General features: G+C 45.9%; 1 protein-coding gene and 1 long non-coding RNA gene across 3 annotated transcripts in view; one reads left to right on the forward strand and one right to left on the reverse strand.

The window, feature by feature from the left end:
- tara (SERTA domain-containing protein 2 taranis) overlaps nt 1–18,362 on the forward strand; it is a 52,195-nt gene that overhangs the window by 19,159 nt on the left and 14,674 nt on the right. The gene's annotated exons all lie outside the window — the stretch shown is intronic.
- Nucleotides 1,896–3,329, reverse strand: LOC143259610 (uncharacterized). Its single transcript, XR_013033620.1, has 2 exons — nt 2,661–3,329; nt 1,896–2,575 (listed from the first exon to the last, which is right to left on the reverse strand). It is a non-coding gene; the product is annotated as an uncharacterized LOC143259610 (long non-coding RNA).

Here is an 18,362-nt window from a genome sequence, read left to right on the forward strand (position 1 = left end):
CCGGTCGTGTGTGAACAAGCCTGTACGTAGAAGGCATTGGTGGAAGGGAAAGGGAGAGAGAGAGAGAGCGAGCGAGAGAGAGAGAGAGAGAGAGAGAGAGAGAGAGACGGTCTACGTATGTATTCATGCGCAGCGGAGGGGGCGAAAGAGCAAGGGGTAGAGAAACGGTGGGAAAGAGAGGAATGGAAACGAGTTGGGAGAGGGGAGCAATAGAGAGAGAGAGAACTGGAAGCGGAGCAGGGAGAGCAAAGGAGAGAAGATGGGGTAGATTGGAGGGGAAGTTGGTCGCGGAGCGTGTCAGACAAAGAGGGGCGCGTTACTCGCGTATGGGGCGTTGCCATGGAAACCTCTGCTCGTTCCACCCCCTCGCTCGCTGGCTTGTCAGCAAGAACGAGAGAGGTGGCGAGAAAGAGAGAGGCGAGAGAGACGGGGATACGACAGAAATAGAGGGAGTGAAAGGACGGCGGAGAGAGAGGTAGAAAAAGAGGCGCGAGACAAAGAGGGTGGGAATCGGGTGTGCGACGGAAAGAGGGAGAGAGAAAACGGTACTGGAACACGAGAGTAAAACAGGCAGGAATGGCGGAGGGGTGGGGACGCGAGGGGGCGGTCGTTCGAGAGGGAGAGAGATCGAGAGAGCAAGAGAGAAAGAGAACAGGAGATGGGGAGACAAAAAGAGAAGAGCGAGCGAGAACGCTGCCAAACGCGGGGCCGCCAGTGCAATCAACCCGTTGCCCGCCCGCGAGGGTAAAACTACCCCAAAGTCAAACGAGGATACGTATATTACGGAGAGAGCACCGCCGCTCTCTCCGTGTGTAGGCTGCCGTAGATATACGCTGTGTGTATGTATGCACACGTACACACCACATACCATACTCTATATACAGATGCATGTTATATATGGCAACGTGTGTTGTGCGCGCATACACGCGCATGCAGAGACAGAGAAAAAGGAAAGAGAAATAAAATGGAAATGTAGTAAAAAGAAAGGAGTATTTCCCTATTAAATGCTTGACAATGGAAAGATGCTCCGTCGATCAAACAGTCTGAACATCTTTTGACGTGCAAAATAGGCGGGACGTATACATATTTGGAAGAATGCATTCAATGTATATGTAAAAGATGGCAGACTTGCAATATATCGTTTTCTTTATTCACCTACGAAATTTCAAATTACGCAAATGAACTTCCTCGCTTTTTTAACAAGGTTCGCATCTTTTTTTTGCGGATGTTTATTCGAAACTAAGTATTTGTTGCACACGTTAAACGGTTGGGCACTGCTGGTACGCGTTTCTTACGAATCTGCATAGTCGAAGAGAAACCCAGGGCTGCTAGGAAGTTGACTACAACTCGTTGAAAGGCACCTTGCGGTACGTCCTTGTAGACGTTCCAAATATTCAAGAGTGGAAAGGATCATGGTATATACGGGTACGAGGTTAAACTCACGCGCGAGGGTGTCGGGGCTTTCGTTCCTCGTGCTGTTGCTGGTAAGGCGCAGTTGCTCTATTCTCCTGGAACCAGTTTTCCTCCACACGCGCGCACAGGAACGGAGAGCGAGAGAGGAAGACAGAGCGAGCGAGCGAGAGAGAGAGAGAGAAGGAGAAACACATGCTCATACGATAAACGCACACACGCTCGCACGCACACGACGGAACACGCACGCATACGTGGCTGTGTTCTGAGCAGACTACACACGTACGGGCACGCCACACGTCAGCTAAACTAGAAAGTTGCCCCAACCAACATTGAAGAAACGCCGGTTGTAGAGCCTTTCAAATTTCAACCAGGAATATTTTCCAAGCAAAGTATTCCGCCGCGAATGGAACAGCAAATTTCTCTATTTAAATAATTAACAAATCTAGACGGAAAATTCCAAAACACATTCATCCAATAATCACTGTACTTGATGTCATTTTATTTGTGTCCTTTCATGAATATTTTACTTCGCCAAGGAAATATTAATTCGAAAGCAGATGGAAAAAATAGTATACGAATCGTAATTTACGAAGCTCGTTGGATAAACGTTTCCATTGATTTTCGAAATATTTTCACGCGCTTTTATATTACGTACAATTATTTTAATAGATCCGTTGCGAAAATACTGACAAATTGAAAAACATCGTTCTCATATTAAATAGAATATCAAAGTCCACCCTCGATATGGTGTAGGATTGTTACGCTGACAACCCCATTTCTGCTAGTAGAAAGTTCGTGTAGAGGTATTTTGCTCGGTGCAAGAGCGACATCGCGCGAGACCTCAGAGCGTGGGTATCAGTACGGAACCGAGTCTACAGCGCATTGGCGCTGCGTTGCCACGTTTCGAGGTCTCTCTTTCTCGTCCCCTCTCCCTTTTCTTTTCTCTCGGTATGCGACCGTCTCGTTCCCTCTTGGCTTTCTGTGGTTACGCGGCGTTGCCGGTTTGACTGGCGGGAAAACTGGGTTTCGAAACAAATTTTTCTTTCCTCGCTGCACGCCTTTGTTACAAATATAGCCAATGCTTTTTAAACAAATTATCTCGGCTACGAGCACTCTCGACGATTTCTCATAATGACCGCATCGTTTTCGTGTCTACCGATCTCTTCAATATAAAAATATAAAAAACAAAATTATTAAATATAAAAATACCTCGTTAAATACACAGTTAAAGACATATAAATATATACTTTATTCGTACACGGTGACGCAAAGAATTGCACACGGCTACGGTAGAACTTCGGCGGAAATTTGAAGCCCCTGATGTGAACGTCGTACGTTCGCTTAGCAGAAGTTCAGCGAGATCCTAACTACGTAGTTGAAAGAAGTAGACGTTGCGCATGAATGTTTCATTCTAATAATAACAAAAATGTGACCTCAACCCGTTATCGACTGCGCTCTACCGCCTCGGGCCCTGGAGAACGGAGAATCGAAACGTTGCTAACTATCTTCGCTAAATGTTGATGCCGGGTATGAACCCCAAGATGAAGAAGTAGAAAAGGGAATCTCGTTGCTCGATCTGGCGGTGTACAGGGAGGAAGGGAGGGTAGACGGTTTTAGACTACGGACTCGACGCGTCGGCGTCGAGTTAAAAATAACAGTAACAGCAGCAGCGGGAGAGAGAGCCAGCCAGTTCGCGGCGTCTACGACGGCTACGTTGCGTTTGCTGCTGTCTTCTTGCCGTTACTACTTTGCCGCGCGCGTCGCGTCGGATCACGGAGCGCTAAGCTGCTTTGGCGATATCGACAAAGACTCAGCGTTGTTGCGATACAGCCTTGAGCGTCGGCGCACTATCAAAAAATTAAGACCGCGCGCGATATCGTGCTCCGAGGATAACTGACGCTGCACAATACGCGATGCTCGCGAGCAGAAGTTCGAACAAAATTCGAAAGTTATATTCACGGCTTCGCGTTTGTCGCCGGTATTCGCGCGCCAATATCTACATTATCGAAAACGAAGAATGATAAAACAGCTTGGCTCGCGGACTTATCATCGTCGACTTTATCCCCGCACGTAGATACCGTTCCCGAAATTCGTATTCCTATAGCAAACGAGTATCCAGTAGATAAAATACATGCAGATAACTTCGCGACCTTGACACGTTGTTGAAAAGTTACGAAACGCCTAAATTCTAATGCAGTATTGATTTATCGGCCGTTCCAAAGACTAATACGATAAATCAAAGGGACACGAATTAATATTTTTCTTCATTTAAAAATCTCAGATTCGGTCGCAGACATAATTAAAGGAGCCGGAGCGTCTAGAAGAATCGCGCACATCCGGCGATCCTGGTTATTCCGCGTTTATCATAGTTGACCATCGATCATTTATCCGGAATACGCGAGTCGCGGGAGAAGACTGGTCTGTACGTCGAAAATAAGTCGAAGTTTCTGGAGAAGAGAGGAAGCCGTCGGATAGTTATCCCGCATAGAAATCACGCGATACATGCTCCCGACATGATCAAACGAGCTCCATCTCTAATTGCCATAGAACTCGTCGGGATCGAGCAATGGGCCACCGGCGAAAGACGTCAGCCGTAACGGCGCAGCCTTGAGGGAACGGCGGCGCGGCGCGACGCGGCGGCGGCGCGTTGCTTCGCGGCGTCGAAAAAATTGACGGCGTTCACACGCCGCTAGTTGGCGCTGCGCTCGCGTGCGCTCGCTCGGTAGCGCGCGCGCGCGTGAACGCGCTCTCTCGCGTACGGGGCTTTACAAATTTGACTTTCACGAGGAGACTCGTTGCTTCGTCGCACGTAACCTTGGCTGCGCCGTCGGAACGGGCCGCCAGCGTCGTGCACTACTCGGATAGATTTTATTTTCGTATCAGCGTTGGCTTGTTGTTTTGCTTGCCCCCGGTTTCGCTATCGAGACCCTCTGACACTTGTAAATCCGACGCTCTCGCGTTCAATCATCTTATGCAGAACGTGTCCCGACGATTCCCCGACAGTCCTGACACAATCCTGATCGTCCTTTACGATGCCTAATAAGGGCACGGCGTAAGGTCTCTGCCCGATCCCAATGCTAACTCGGACGATAAGTAAATCCGAACGTACATATTAAAAACAGTTTGGTTTCAAATACAGGATGTGGTCGGCTAATATTTTTAGCGTCAGATTAGATTGAAGAAAATGGAACTCGTGGCACAGAACGTACAATAGCGAAAGAGTTAGAGACCACATTTTCCTTGTTGCGTATAATTACGTGTAATTGCACTAAATTATAAGGATTTCCAGTCGCGCCAGTATCGTGCCACCGAGGATTAACGGAATCGGCGAATTCGGCCCTTAGGCGCGTCGCTGCTTCCGGTGAAAGCGACCGTGCAACTTCGATTTCGATGTACTGTTTAAAAACGCAGGAATAAAGCAGCGACGAGTATCCGTTTATTTTACGATTATCATGAAAATGAACTTCTCTATTTATCTTCAAACGATTCGTATCGCAGCGAAATTGCATTTTTTTTAGCACGATGGCCCTCGATCGTGGACTTACGTGCTGACAACGAACGCTCGGTGTCGTGTTCTTCGACTGGGCTCGTGGCTTGTGCAAGCGATTTTCGACGCGGTTGATTGTCATTGCATCGGTCACTTGGCCAATGAAACTTCTAAGATACGAGGGGGGTAGTCCAATTCCTCTGTCGCACTCGAGCCGCTGAAATATTGAAACAATTTGTGCCACTTCGACGAAACCGTGATTTTCAATTCAAATATTCATTCCCGACCTGTTCGGCCGAATCTCCGCAAATTGAGGCGCGTATTTGAGCATCTATCGTGTATGCACTTCGCTTTCTGGTTAATTTAACTTCGCAGAACTTCGTTTTATCGACGCGCGCGCGCGCACGCGTCCGCGGTGTTATCTACGTGTGTATGGTTCCACGCATATGCGATGCATGCCGGGTCGAGACGTGTAACCGTTGATGTCGTCGTGCACTCATAAAGACAGGAACACGCTTTACACTTGTCCCAAATCAATATGCAACAGGGTCAGGTCGGTTTACTGTGAACAATCCGTGCACCTGTAAGGGTGACTCGGTTTCTCTCTTCCTTACACTCTCGATTTACTCCCAGCTAGAACCCCGACCATGTTTACGTGTCGAATTCCCGTTAAGCCGGCCGCTATTGTTAGCCGATCAAATTTGTTTCAGACGCGCACTCTCTCTACGATACTTTTTGATGCAACGACATTATGTTGGTTTCGAATTAAGCTTACCGATATATTGTCGATGGACAGCAACGCAACAGAGAAAGGGGTGAGGGGAGAGAGCGTGCACACGATAAGTGTCGAAACGGACACCGTGTTCCACGGTATTCTTCATGTTCGATATCTGATAATCTCCTTAATGCAGTTGCAGTTTGCTCGGCACCGGAGCTAGGAATAGCCGAGGCAGGATACGGGAACAGTTACGGCCGCGGCCGGTATTGCTTGAGGCGATCGTGCAAGGACAGTACCGCTACAGGCGAATATTTTCTTTCCACCAGCGTTCTTCCGTCTTTCGATGGAATTTATCGGGCGAAAAATCTGGCCGTGCTATCCAAAATAAAGAAGAACCAGTAGGAAGGAAAGACGCTGTAAATTCTCCCCCGTTCTTCTTCAGCTTGTTAACAAAAATGGACAATTTGGGAAGAGGAGATACGATTATTCGACGATCGGCAACTGTGAAGACGAGCCGCGAGCCTCGAATAATCGTATCTCCTCTTCCCTAAGTGTCCCTTTTTGTTTACAGACAGAAGGACAATTGGGGTGAATTTATTGTACATCGCGACGGACATCGTTTATAGTTAAAACGGAACGGCGCACGGTGAAGTGTTCGCCCCGAAAAGTCGAAGAAAATTCGATTACAAACATTTTAAGCGATCTGTGAAATGTTTACCGATTAAAATAGTTGAATACCTGAGAAATAACGTACCGATGTTCTTCATTTATGCACTCGTAAAGCAATATTCTGTACTGAAATTTAAGAGACTTCAATGCACACGTTTCTCTCTTCTACACGCATCGAAATATCGTCTGTTTATTATCGTCTTATTTATTACAACGCTTTAAGGGAGTCGTGTAAATTCTTCCGATAGAACGGATTTCACCGCCCTGGGCACTTCATATCGATAGAACTTGTTTACAAATTTCAAAAGTGGGAAGTTCAAACATCGAGATACTTCTTTTTTCTCGAAATTTCGAATTTTTGACAAAGATACTGGGCGAGAGACCGCTGCTTTCCAGCAGAAAATACTCCGCGCATACGTTACGAAAAATGGTATTTGTTTGCCAGGTAGAACAGAGAGGTAGCAACAATATATCGGCCCCATCGGATTCAGCCTGAGAAATCAGCGGTTTTCCCGCGAGGAGTCCTTGACACGGTTGAATACCGGATATCGTTCGGATCGAAGTAAATTTTCTTCCGTCGTGGTATCGCGGCCAATGAATCGGACGTCAGCGGGACTAACCTTTCCCCCGGGAGGACCAACAGGATGACACTTGGCGTCTGAACACGAGCATGAGAGGTCGTTGAATCCCATTAAGCGGTACTCCTTCGATCGTACTCGGTTCGACCACCTGTACACCGAGTCGTTCTTTCGGCTGATATCGTTCCCTGCCTCTACCCCTTCTTTGCATGCTATCAGCTCGGAGGAGCAGACCAACCACCAGGATGAGAACGATTACAACCGATGTTCCAGTCTCTACTCTCTCCCTCTCGCATACACACACACACACACACACACACACACACACTCTCTCTCTCTCTCTCTCTCTCTCTCTCTCTCACTCTTTCTCTTTCTGCAATGTTTCTGCTCTGCGTATTTGCCGGTGGATACCGTGTACGAGCAGCCGGAATATTGCATTCTCGTTTTCTTGTGTAGCCGAGGCGGCCACACCTTTCACCAACACCCAGCCAGCCAACTCTGCTGGCCTAGCATCTCTAGCGATCGCTGTGTTGCTGGTTGGCTGGTTGGCTGGCTGGCTGGCTGGTTGGTTGGCTGGTCGTACGACTATCGCTGCGATCCTGGCGTTTGCTCCGGCCACGTATAACTTATGTATACGTGTACCGGCTAACAGTAAACTCTTCCACTTGGTTCCAGCATCGGCAGGAGAGACTCCTCGCGCAACGGAGGACTCCTCGCGCCTCTGACGACGGGCCTTAGCCGCGGCACGCATCTCGCGTCGCCATTTTCTAACATATTTTCCTCCTCGTTATACCGGACGCTGGTTACTCCGCGTTCGCGCGCCTTATTACGCAACCACGTTAGATCTTAAACTTCTTAGCTTCAACTTCGTTGGTTTCCCGCGAACTTGCAGCCGACGACGGTCTCTCGGTGCAGCTCTCGTCGGTGCTACCGGTAAAAGGATCTCGCGAGGGAATTTTCAACGAAATTGCTTTCGTAGACCGACCGGAAGATTGATTTAGGAGAGAGCGTGGACATTGTTCGAGGCGAAAATTATGAGACGCGCGGCCGACTCTATTTAGTTTGATCAGAAAAATTCGCGAGGAGCGAGGGAACGTTGTTAACAATTTTCGTTAGAGTTTGACGAAGTGGAGAAGAAAAGAAACGAAAAGTTAGATTCAGGAGAAAGCGCGGACATTGTTCAGGAAAAGGATAAAAAGCGGATCTTCCGACCCAATTTTTCCGAAAGAATTCTCCGTTTCCCCGGCCTGCGGCCGAAGGATTTCAGGGGAAAGTCGTGTAGAGTTGCCTGATCGTAGTTCCACTCTCTTCCACTACGCGTCTCGATTCCTAGTAGCAAGCTTGGTAAAAGTTGCTTCACGGGATGCGAGATACACGTCGGCCTTCTGTCGTCCGTCATAGAACGGGCAGGCAAGTAGGCAGGCAAGCAAGCTAGGAACCAAGCAAGCAAGCGAGCTAGGAACCAAGCAAGCAAGCTAGCAAGCAAGCAAGCAAGAAAACAGGCAGGCAGGCAGAAACGGCACGGCATGGTATGGCATGGCACGACCGACCGACCGACCGTCTGCCTGACGAAGGGGATTTCTCCGTTGTCGCTTCGACAAAAAGCCAGACAAAAGGAGCCGGAGCCGATAGCCGACCGGCGACCCTTCGCCATAAAAGGCTCCAACCCTCGTTTCTCTACCCGGCGAGGGTATATACGGACTGTGCTGTCCTACCCCGAATCCAACAATACGGGCCGCAGTGCCGAAGCCTCCTCTGCGGGGCTCTGGGCCAACCTGGGGCCTTGAAGTCCTAATCCCCGAAGCTAGACTCACGCGGCCAGGTTATTGCCCGATACTTTTTTGGGATACCGAAAACATTATGAACCACTGTTTTTTTTTTCATACAGGCCGGCGATGGTTGATATGAAAACTCATTATCGGACAACGTCGCCGAAAAATGATTAACACTGAAACAGCATCCTGCTGATCTTTCGAAAATATCACCCGAGGCTAAATTTGTAATAATTTATAATAATCATTATAATATAATAATATATAATATAATATATATAAATATAATAATATATAATATAATATATATAAATATAATAATATATATTTTATATATTATAATTATTTATATATATATATATATATATATATATATATATATAATAATCATATTATAGGTCTATTATAAAATATAATCACGAATTGTCTTGAAGAAAAATATCGCTGGGATCATGAAAAGTCTCAGAGCACCATTCAAAGGTCGAATACCAAAGTACCATTTACATTTGCGAAAATTGGGCATAACAATATCACGTCGAAATTCAGCATAATATCGCGAACTTTTAAAATGCAATAATGGGATAAGACCTTTTGCGATTCCTTTATAGTTATTAGATGGGGACAGTCGTTTAGGACGTCCTTCGCAGGTCAGTTCCGTTGTTACGGAAAGGACCGGATTAGGGGAAATTTCGGCCTGGCCGAGTTCCGCATGGTAGAGACATTGTTTGTCTCCCCGATGGCACAGTCCTTTGAATTCTACATTACGCGCGATGATTGATCGCGGCCCTCGGTCTTGAAAGATCCGCCGACAGCCCCCGGTGTCGTCCTGAACTTTGATAACGCGATAAACTTCAATCGAGGCGTTTGTTAAGGACGGCCGGTATCGTTGACCGCAACAAATCTTATCGTCGGACGCGTCTAATGACTTCGCCATGCAATCGCGCGCTCATCGTACTTGTGCGAATCGTGTTATGAATCGTCGATAATTGCGTGTTAATCCGATCCGTTATTCGCATCTTGATAAGCCAAGAACGCGTGTTCCCGGGGCCCCTGTGTGCATGACCCGATCCTCCGCGATTCACGACACGCCCAGGATATACTGTTAGCTGGTAAATTGTGCCAAACATCATTATTTACCGCGGTGGGTACCACGCTGTCTCATCGCGAACCATGACCTAAGATCGCGAAGATTATACCGTCGCATCCGAAGAATTCGACGAACGGATCATTGACTTAGTCAATGTTTGGGGACGATCCGAGGTTTTCTTTGAGCCGTGTTGAAAGTTAAATATGCATAGTGATTTCTCTATCGATATTTTGAAAATGTCCACGAAAAGTATATAAATAGATCTAATCATAAACTGACTTAGCATTAAACGCTATAAGAGCGACAAGACCGAATTTATTTAAATCTTTCGCCGTTTTTCTTTCGGCGTATTATAATTAACGCTAACCGTACCGGATGTTGAAGTCAATATAAAATTATTTATACTCGTTAAAAATTACAAGACTCCAATTTTCATATTAATATGAGTTCGAATGAATAAATTTATCTAATGGTTTTCGGTGAAAGTATCTCTACGATATCAATAATTGTAGATAACCTTCGTAATTTCAAGGACTTCAAAATAAAAAACGAAAAATCGATGAACCCAATGCAACTGGGATCCACGAATTCCAATTGACTTCCGGAAAATCGAAATTAAGATAGGACAATCGTACCCCAAGGTCAAAACGGACCCGAGGGTCCGCAGAACGACATCCGGAGAGTATGATTCATCTCGGCGTTATCGACGAATCGGCTCCCCCGTTGTTGCAGACCCCGGCGCAGGATCGATAACTTTTTGGGGGAGATACGAGCAAGACGAAGGGCTAGAGAAAGAGAGAGAAAGAGAGAGAGAGAAACCTCTGTCTTTCCGTTAAACCGATCCGCCGGGCGAGGTGAAGGAACTTTCCGGAAGATCGAAAAGAGAATGAAACCGTTCAAATTGTCAGCGATTTACGCCCAGGCGGATTTTAATGGGCCGGCCGGCGTGCGGAGTTTGAGAACCACTGTCGGCTGGTCAGAACGAAGGGAACCTTTCAGAGGATCCCTCTGACGCGGCCCAACGTCCGACCCTCATCAAGGCACAAAACGCACAGCCGTTCGAGGAGAGAGACCCTGGGTAGAGGCGAAGATCAGCATTTTCTACCTGGGCCCAGGTATCCGTCCTCGCTAGTAGGCGAGACCCACGGTCCCGTAGCGGACATAATTTTTAGGGTACCTTTCACCGGGGACCCAAGTAACGGAGAAACCGGGAGACTGAATCATGAATTCTTTCGTAGCCGCGCACTGGATTTTAGGGTTACCAAGTTTCCGCTTATTAAAGACTGCCGGGGGGTGGATCCGACGGTCACTTGATTAACTCAAAAAGCTCGCGGGTACCAATTGACCCGAGCGCGAAGAAACACTGTCTTTACTGCGGTTTGATTCACTTAGTACCTGCGGAATCCCCAGCCTTCGCCGCGCTTCGTTTCATCAGCATTTTGCTAAACATTGCCTCCTGTTTAACCCTTCGCACTGGAAGCTGTTCGACCTAGTATTTTCTTTCCGGGCGCCACGTTCGCGAACCATATTTAAGTTTTTTTTTTAGCAATTCATTAAATACAGACAGATTTCGGAATACAGATATCATTGTGCGTTATTGTATGGTAATTTTTTAATTGCCCCATGAAGTCGTCGCACGAGGGCAACTGGTCAGCTCAAAAATTCGAACGTATTCTTGTTTTTGCGAAGCAGTAAGTAAGCAATGCTTCAAATAGACTAAAATTGTTTAAATAGAGTTTTTGACAGAGGTTTCTATCGATCCAAATTTTTGTCGAAATAAATCGTTAATTATCAAGGTCGAACAATTATTAGCAGTCTTGCTGCGTTCCCTAAGAGGAGAACGACGCAAAATTTAAACGGTAAGAAGAGTTTAATTGAATTTCTAATTTAATTTTAATTCAATTTAATTTAATTTAATTTTCCTATTTTCATAATGTCTAAAGTGTTCCAAGAATAAACGAATATCTTTTGTGCATAAAGCTCCACGGTTTAGTTAACCGATATAAAAAAATCTGACCCGAGTTTTGCTCGTCTGAACAAGTCGCCGCAAGTTTTTCAATACGCCAACTATATATTGCAAACAATTTCAGTAAAACTAGAATCACTGGTCGCGCATATCTGTCCCAATGTTTAACCGTATCAGTGTGGTGTTGTACAGGCAGCGTTGATGCATACAGTTGCGAAACACGCGGAACAGAATCGATAACAATGGGTGCAATTTACATTTAATTAGAGGCTCACGGATATCAATCGGATGACTTTCGTCGCCTATCGCCGCATCGAATTCCTCGCCCCTGCGTCGACGGGGTGTAAAAGGGTTAGTCGCGTGTTGAATCGTCACTTAGAACATCGGAACTACGCGGTCTATGGCGTACCGTGGCGCAGCCATTATCGATATCCTCATCTCGGGCAATTCGAATCAATCGAGGGATCAGGTGCTCCTTTGGTCGTCGTAAATGGAATTCTCCTCGACACAATATCACTCGGCGCGCGAGAATGGAAATGGTCAAACACCTCGTTCCCGTGAATCGAATTGACGTTTTCGCACGGTTCAACGTTTGACTTCCTTCGACCTTTCAAACGGTGCGTACGAAATAAAAACCGGGACGAACTCTCGTTGCTTTCGATTACGTTCGAGAAATTGTTTAAATTGTTAACAATTCCGGGAGCTCTTCCGGTTCGATGCAGAAACGCGTCGCGCGAAATACCGAAGTTCCAGCGACGTGTAAGAAAAAAAAAAGAAAATGGACAAAATACGAATATTTTTCTTTATTTATATTATCGAATAATCGAATATATATTAATATATATATATATATATATATAGAAGATATAATGTACCGTGATTTATCACCGATATATTCGATAATATATATATTAATATATATTATATTAATAATATAATAATATAATATATATATATATATATTATTAATATAATATATATTAATATATATATTATCGAATATATCGGTGATAAATCACGGTACATTATATCTATTATCGCATGTTTCATTTAACGAGCGAGTCGATCTAACTCTAATTGTACTTTCGCTCTTTATTATTTAACCCTTACCGACTAAAATATCAAGCAACAAATTCTTTCCTCTGTAACAACCAAATAGCTCAGCTGTCTCAGATTTGTTTCTCTTTTTTCGTTTTCGTTGATTCCGTCGTCGACTCTCGATATCTTTCCGTTATTCATCATTTGACACCGCGCCATCGACGGTATATCGTTCCCGATAGCCCAAAGCTCCGATCAGAATCAAGAGTTTCGAAAGCACTGCGGGTGCCATCGACGCGCGTCGCATGCGAGACACAATGCACACAACAGGTAGCCCAGAATTCGTCACGCGAAACCCGCCGGGTTCGCGCCAAATGCACCTTGCGGAGCAACCCACTCATCAGCGTCTGCACTCGCGAATGCAGGGCTCTACGCTCGTGCGCGTATTATTTACCGTGGCTGGTGGAGGCACCTGCGACCACCTAACCATCTTATTCTCTCCTTCTTTGACTGTCCTACGATGGCCACATCATAAACTTCGCTCTCCGCGCCCACTCGTCTCGAACAGGTTTCGCCGAAGACTTGTACCTCCCGGCTCCGTGCTTCCCTGTACGTTGCGCTTCACCCTTTCGACTAATTTGCGTGCCAATCAACTCTTCTAACAATATAATCCCGAACGATTCGAATCTCTTTACTCGTTTGCTCTCGTCGAACCAGAAAGCTCTTCTCGCTCTATTGCCACAGTTCGCCATTTGTTTGGGCCATTAACACTTAGCCAGCCGAACGGGGTGATCTCCCCGTTTTAAATTCAGTCGGTTGACGACCGAATGGACGATTAATGAAAAATTAAAAACGATCGCTTCATTTTATTAAGATTTGCAAGAGGTACGAATGCTGAAGAAGTAATCGATGCCGTATGAGTTTGCTTCATAATTGTTGTTTAATCGAATGAAATATTTTAATTTTATGAAAATTTTTGAGCTTTCCAGCGCGGTCGTAGAAGTGTTAATTGCCAATACTACGACGAGTCCGACACGCGGCGACGATTTCTAGAAACAACCTGTAAATAACTTTACCTGAACACGTCGAAATGACTGATCTTTTTCATTTACGATTATTCGGATCGTAAAGATAAATTTATGAGTAATTTATTCAATATATACAAATATTACTTGCGGCGAACATTTAAATGACGCTCGTTAAAGATCAGAATAAATGTCTTACTGTCACTTTTACAAATTCAGACGAAACAGCTGCTTTTAGAGCGACTTAATAAAATTATAGAATATACATATAGATATATATAATAATATAAAATATAATAATATATAATAATAATAATAATTATATATAATAATATATAATATCTTGGAAGAAAAGGAGAATTCTATATTCATATATAGATATTATTATATATTATTATATTTTATATTATTATTATATATATATATATATATATATATATATATATATATATATATATTTATATAATATAAATATATATGAATATGGAATTCTCCTTTTCTTCCAAGATATTATTACAATCGCAAAACTTGTAATCGTGTTCTAACCGTGAAGAAGATGATGCGCGATTGGAAAATGATCTCCGCGAACTTTACAAAGTTCGAGCAGCCGCTCCCTTCGCAAGCTATCAAGTCTTCGATACAACCCTGAATCGTTTTTGGGCAGCAAATAAATCCATTTGCCCGCCAATGAGTATCGAGCAGAGCCTGGCGAGACGGCCGAACAAAAAGACGGCGCGTCCAAGAACAATGAACGCGCGTTGTACGTACGCAATAAGTCGGTCGATGATCGAAAGGGGGTCAGTAAGCGGATGTCAAAAGCGTTATCGCGCGTCACACGTAGAACCGTGAACAACCGCCGGTTTCGTTTTTCCGCGGGAAACAATCCGGGATAATTGCAGGGCTCGTGCTATCTGGCCGTCGATCGGTCAAGCCCCATCGATGCCGATGAAATTATTAGAAATAAAACGAGCCGGGAGCACCGAGCGGAATTTCTCGGTGCGGTTTCCGATTCAATTTCATCGATCAACGACGAGACCCGTCCGCGTTCGTCCATTCGCGAGGACTCGTGCGCTCGCGCGCGCGCGCGCGCGCCCGCCCGTCCTCGTTGCGCGCGTGCAAGCAGGAAGATGCTGCATCCAAAAAAAAAAAATCCGCCCGGAGCGGGGGAAAAAAAAGAGTGCACACGTGAAAGGGAGAGCGCACCGCGCATCCCCGCCGGGGCTCCCACACATTGGGGTGCCGGCTCGTTGTCTGCCATATGGCCCCCCCCCTTTTTTTCGCCACCCCTGTACGGCTTTCTTCCCACACGACAAAGGTAGCCACCCACGTGTACGTGCACGCGCGTGTTTACAGCTGTACGCTGGCCCTCGCATGAAAGTGAACAATCTATTTTGTTGTAACAAAAGCGAACAGACCGAGAGTCAGGTGAACGCTCTCTTTCTCCCGTCTCTCGCGCCAGATTGGTCCCTTTCTTCGCCGCTTTCGCCGGGAAACGCCGTTTTTCGCTCGTTTTGTTCTATTTGGAAATTAACCCGTCGACTGCCGTCGCGGGCGCGCGACACACGGTTCCTTCGTTCGTCTCGAAACATTTTTGCTCGTTGTTCAGTTTCGAAGCATCGCGATTCGAAAGAGTCGCGAAACGTCTGAAAGGATTAAGGGTGTCAATCGCTGCGTGAACGCGTCCGTTGGCTCTTTTTTAGATTTCGAACAGTTGTGTCTCACCTGTTAGCCGGGCACGACTGGTTAACTCAACGTCAGTGACCGCAATCGGCTCTCTCGGTAACTTCTCGATTTCTTGTTAATACAATTCGCGACCCTTTCTCGCTACTGTCTCACGCTATTATCCGCGTCGACAATATCGACACGCGTATCTGCATTTGTGTAGCTTTCTATCGTAAACGTTTAAACCTGAACAATCGCCCGATTGAGAAACGACAAAGCCAGAATGAAATTTTTCAAACGGTATCTCTCGAAAAATGTTGTATTCCGAAGATCAAGAAAGAAAATTATATTTTTCCTCGAGGATTACAAAGAAAAAATGCTCACGAAAAAACTTCGCAACTCTTTCTAGGTAAGTCAACCGTTTGCGCTCGAAGCCATTTTACCGCTAAATGTAGAATATCTTTTCCGACAGTATCCTCGTTTCATTTAACTTAGCGCATTTTATGCGAACGTGAAATTCAATCCTTGGACTCGTGCGCGAGTTGTACTTTCACAGTTACGCGTTATTTTGGAAGGTGATGTAACGATTTTTGGCGATGCCTCGGTGTCACCGCTTGAGCGCGAAAATTGTACATCCATTGACCATACCCAAAACAAACGTTTTTTACAAAAAAGACGTTCCCCGCGGCGTTTAACCCTTTGCACTCGAATGGCGACTCTGAGGCGCCACTAAAAATTGGTGTACCATTTTTCAAAATCATTCTAAGAGCAACGAACTTGTTTCTACTTAAAAAGAAACTATTAAAATTGCATTGTACTTGTCAACAGGCTCAATTTCATGCGCATAAGTCGCAATAAATTATATAAAATAGAACTACCGTAGATCAGAAATCATGTTTTGGATTTCGAATTCGAATAGCTTCGACCGCAAAGGGTTAAACGCCATCGGAACCCTTTAAATTGATTCGTTGGTTCGCGCGCCGCTCAAAAATCGGCCAGCCTTCCTACCGGTCGAAGGTACATATTTATTTGACGAGGGCCGGCGGAGGTGGAAGCAAGGAAGGAAAGTCGGTTCCGCTCCCTCCGACACGAGCCGCTGCATCCGGCGCGTTCTCTCGAACCAATTAAGGCGGCCGCGGTCCCCTCAAGGGCTGAAATATCGCATCTTCGTTTTCGATCTCTTATTTCTACGGACCAACGCTAAGAAGCCAACTACATTTCCGTCTCTCCTCGTTCTTCTCCAATTTTCCATCCCCCGTACGACCTTGATCCCCCCTCCCTCCCTCCCTCTCTCTCTCTCTCTCTCTCTCTCTCTCTCTCTCTCTCTCTCATTCCTTTTTCCACGATCCCCGAGCGCTCGGGGCGCGGGACCCTTCGTTTAGGGCACCGCAGATGCCGCGCGCCCTACTAGATTACGTCTCCGTGGTTCCCAATCAAGCCCAGCGGAGGCCAACAGTGTTTTCCCGACTCCCAACAGGCTATCCTGCCGGGACGGTGGAATCGCAACTTGCGCGGTGTTCTGAGAACCGCTTGAATGGGGGAAGCAACCCTCCGTTTTCGGAAACCTTCCTTTATTCATCCCCTAATGTAGGACCGACCGGCGCCGTAGGTTCTTCTTGCCGCGGTATATAGGGTACTGTATTTATCGTGAACCCCGTACATACGGGGCCATGTACGTTTACAGGGGAATTCGAGTGGATGTGTGCCGCACGATTCGACACTGTACATAGGCGCATCTCGACTGTACTTTTAAGAGCAGATAAAAGTAACAGATTGCCCCGTCGCCTCAATGCTCTCGCTACAAATGGATTATCGTTGATAGCGTTCTGCTCGCGATTCCGCCAACATCGTCTTAAAAACTCTTCACGCAGCAGTCTCGGAAACTCGAACATTGAATTCAGGTAATTATGAAAATAATAGGAAATCGCAAAGGAAAATTCGTACACGAATTAGCGTAGGAAGATAATAATTTGATGCTGAAGATGGTGGAAGAGCGAAAATGATCTGTCTCAAATGTCTAGAGAGTTAGTAGTAGAAACGCGAAAAGTGCTTCGATAATGATGTTAGAGGGATTGTGGGCGAATCTGTTGTTCGCGTAGACAGTCTAGTGTACGTATATTCTTTGTGTACACAGCCACATTATTTCGAGGGTAGCACGCGAACAAGCGACTCATTGGTCCTCAACGAGAGGATGCGTCGGGGGTTGCTTTCACCCCTTGCTCCTTTGTCCATTTTCCCCGGGCGCGTGACCAAGGTAAAACCCTCTCCGCGTGCGATCGTGCTCGCAAAGCACAGCGCTTATTTGTCATTCTTTCTGACGGCCCACAATGGCACCGTATAGATCGCGCGCGGTGCTTTGCTTCTTTTTTCTTTTTTTCTCCCGTCAAGAGATCATAGAGCCCTCATGCGGCGTGCATCATTAGCCTCGGCATTAACTTTCAAATTACTGTTCCGCGACACAGAAAATAAACACGTTACCCGTTAACATTGGATAGTGGTGCTTTTACCGAGATTAAATTATGTTTATGCTCGTTTAAGTTACCGATAAAAGGCTGCGTATTTTTCGCGCCGAATTCTTTTCTTTTTTTCTTTTTTGCAAAGCAAATTGCGATCGTATCGATAACGGCAATTTTGTTGGAGAAATCAAAATTTCAAGAGAAACGCGAGGCCCCAGGTGTTTTTTTTTTTGGGAAATTCGCGGCGAGTACAATTCGCGAGTCCTTGAAACCCGAGTCTAACCGACCGCTCCCCGACAATCTTATCCGCTCGACGAGATAGCGCGCCCCTAATCTGTCGCGGACTTTACACCGCTAAAGCCAGCGTTCAGCCAGCTTCCAGGATCGTGAGCGCGAAATCCAAAGATGCTCTCGAAGAAATATCGCTTGCCTAACGACGGACATGCGACGCTTAATTAAATTGAATCGGAAACTTGTGGAAAAGGGACTTG

This window comes from Megalopta genalis, chromosome 6, assembly GCF_051020955.1.
Source record: "Megalopta genalis isolate 19385.01 chromosome 6, iyMegGena1_principal, whole genome shotgun sequence".
NCBI classification, from domain to species: domain Eukaryota; kingdom Metazoa; phylum Arthropoda; class Insecta; order Hymenoptera; family Halictidae; genus Megalopta; species Megalopta genalis.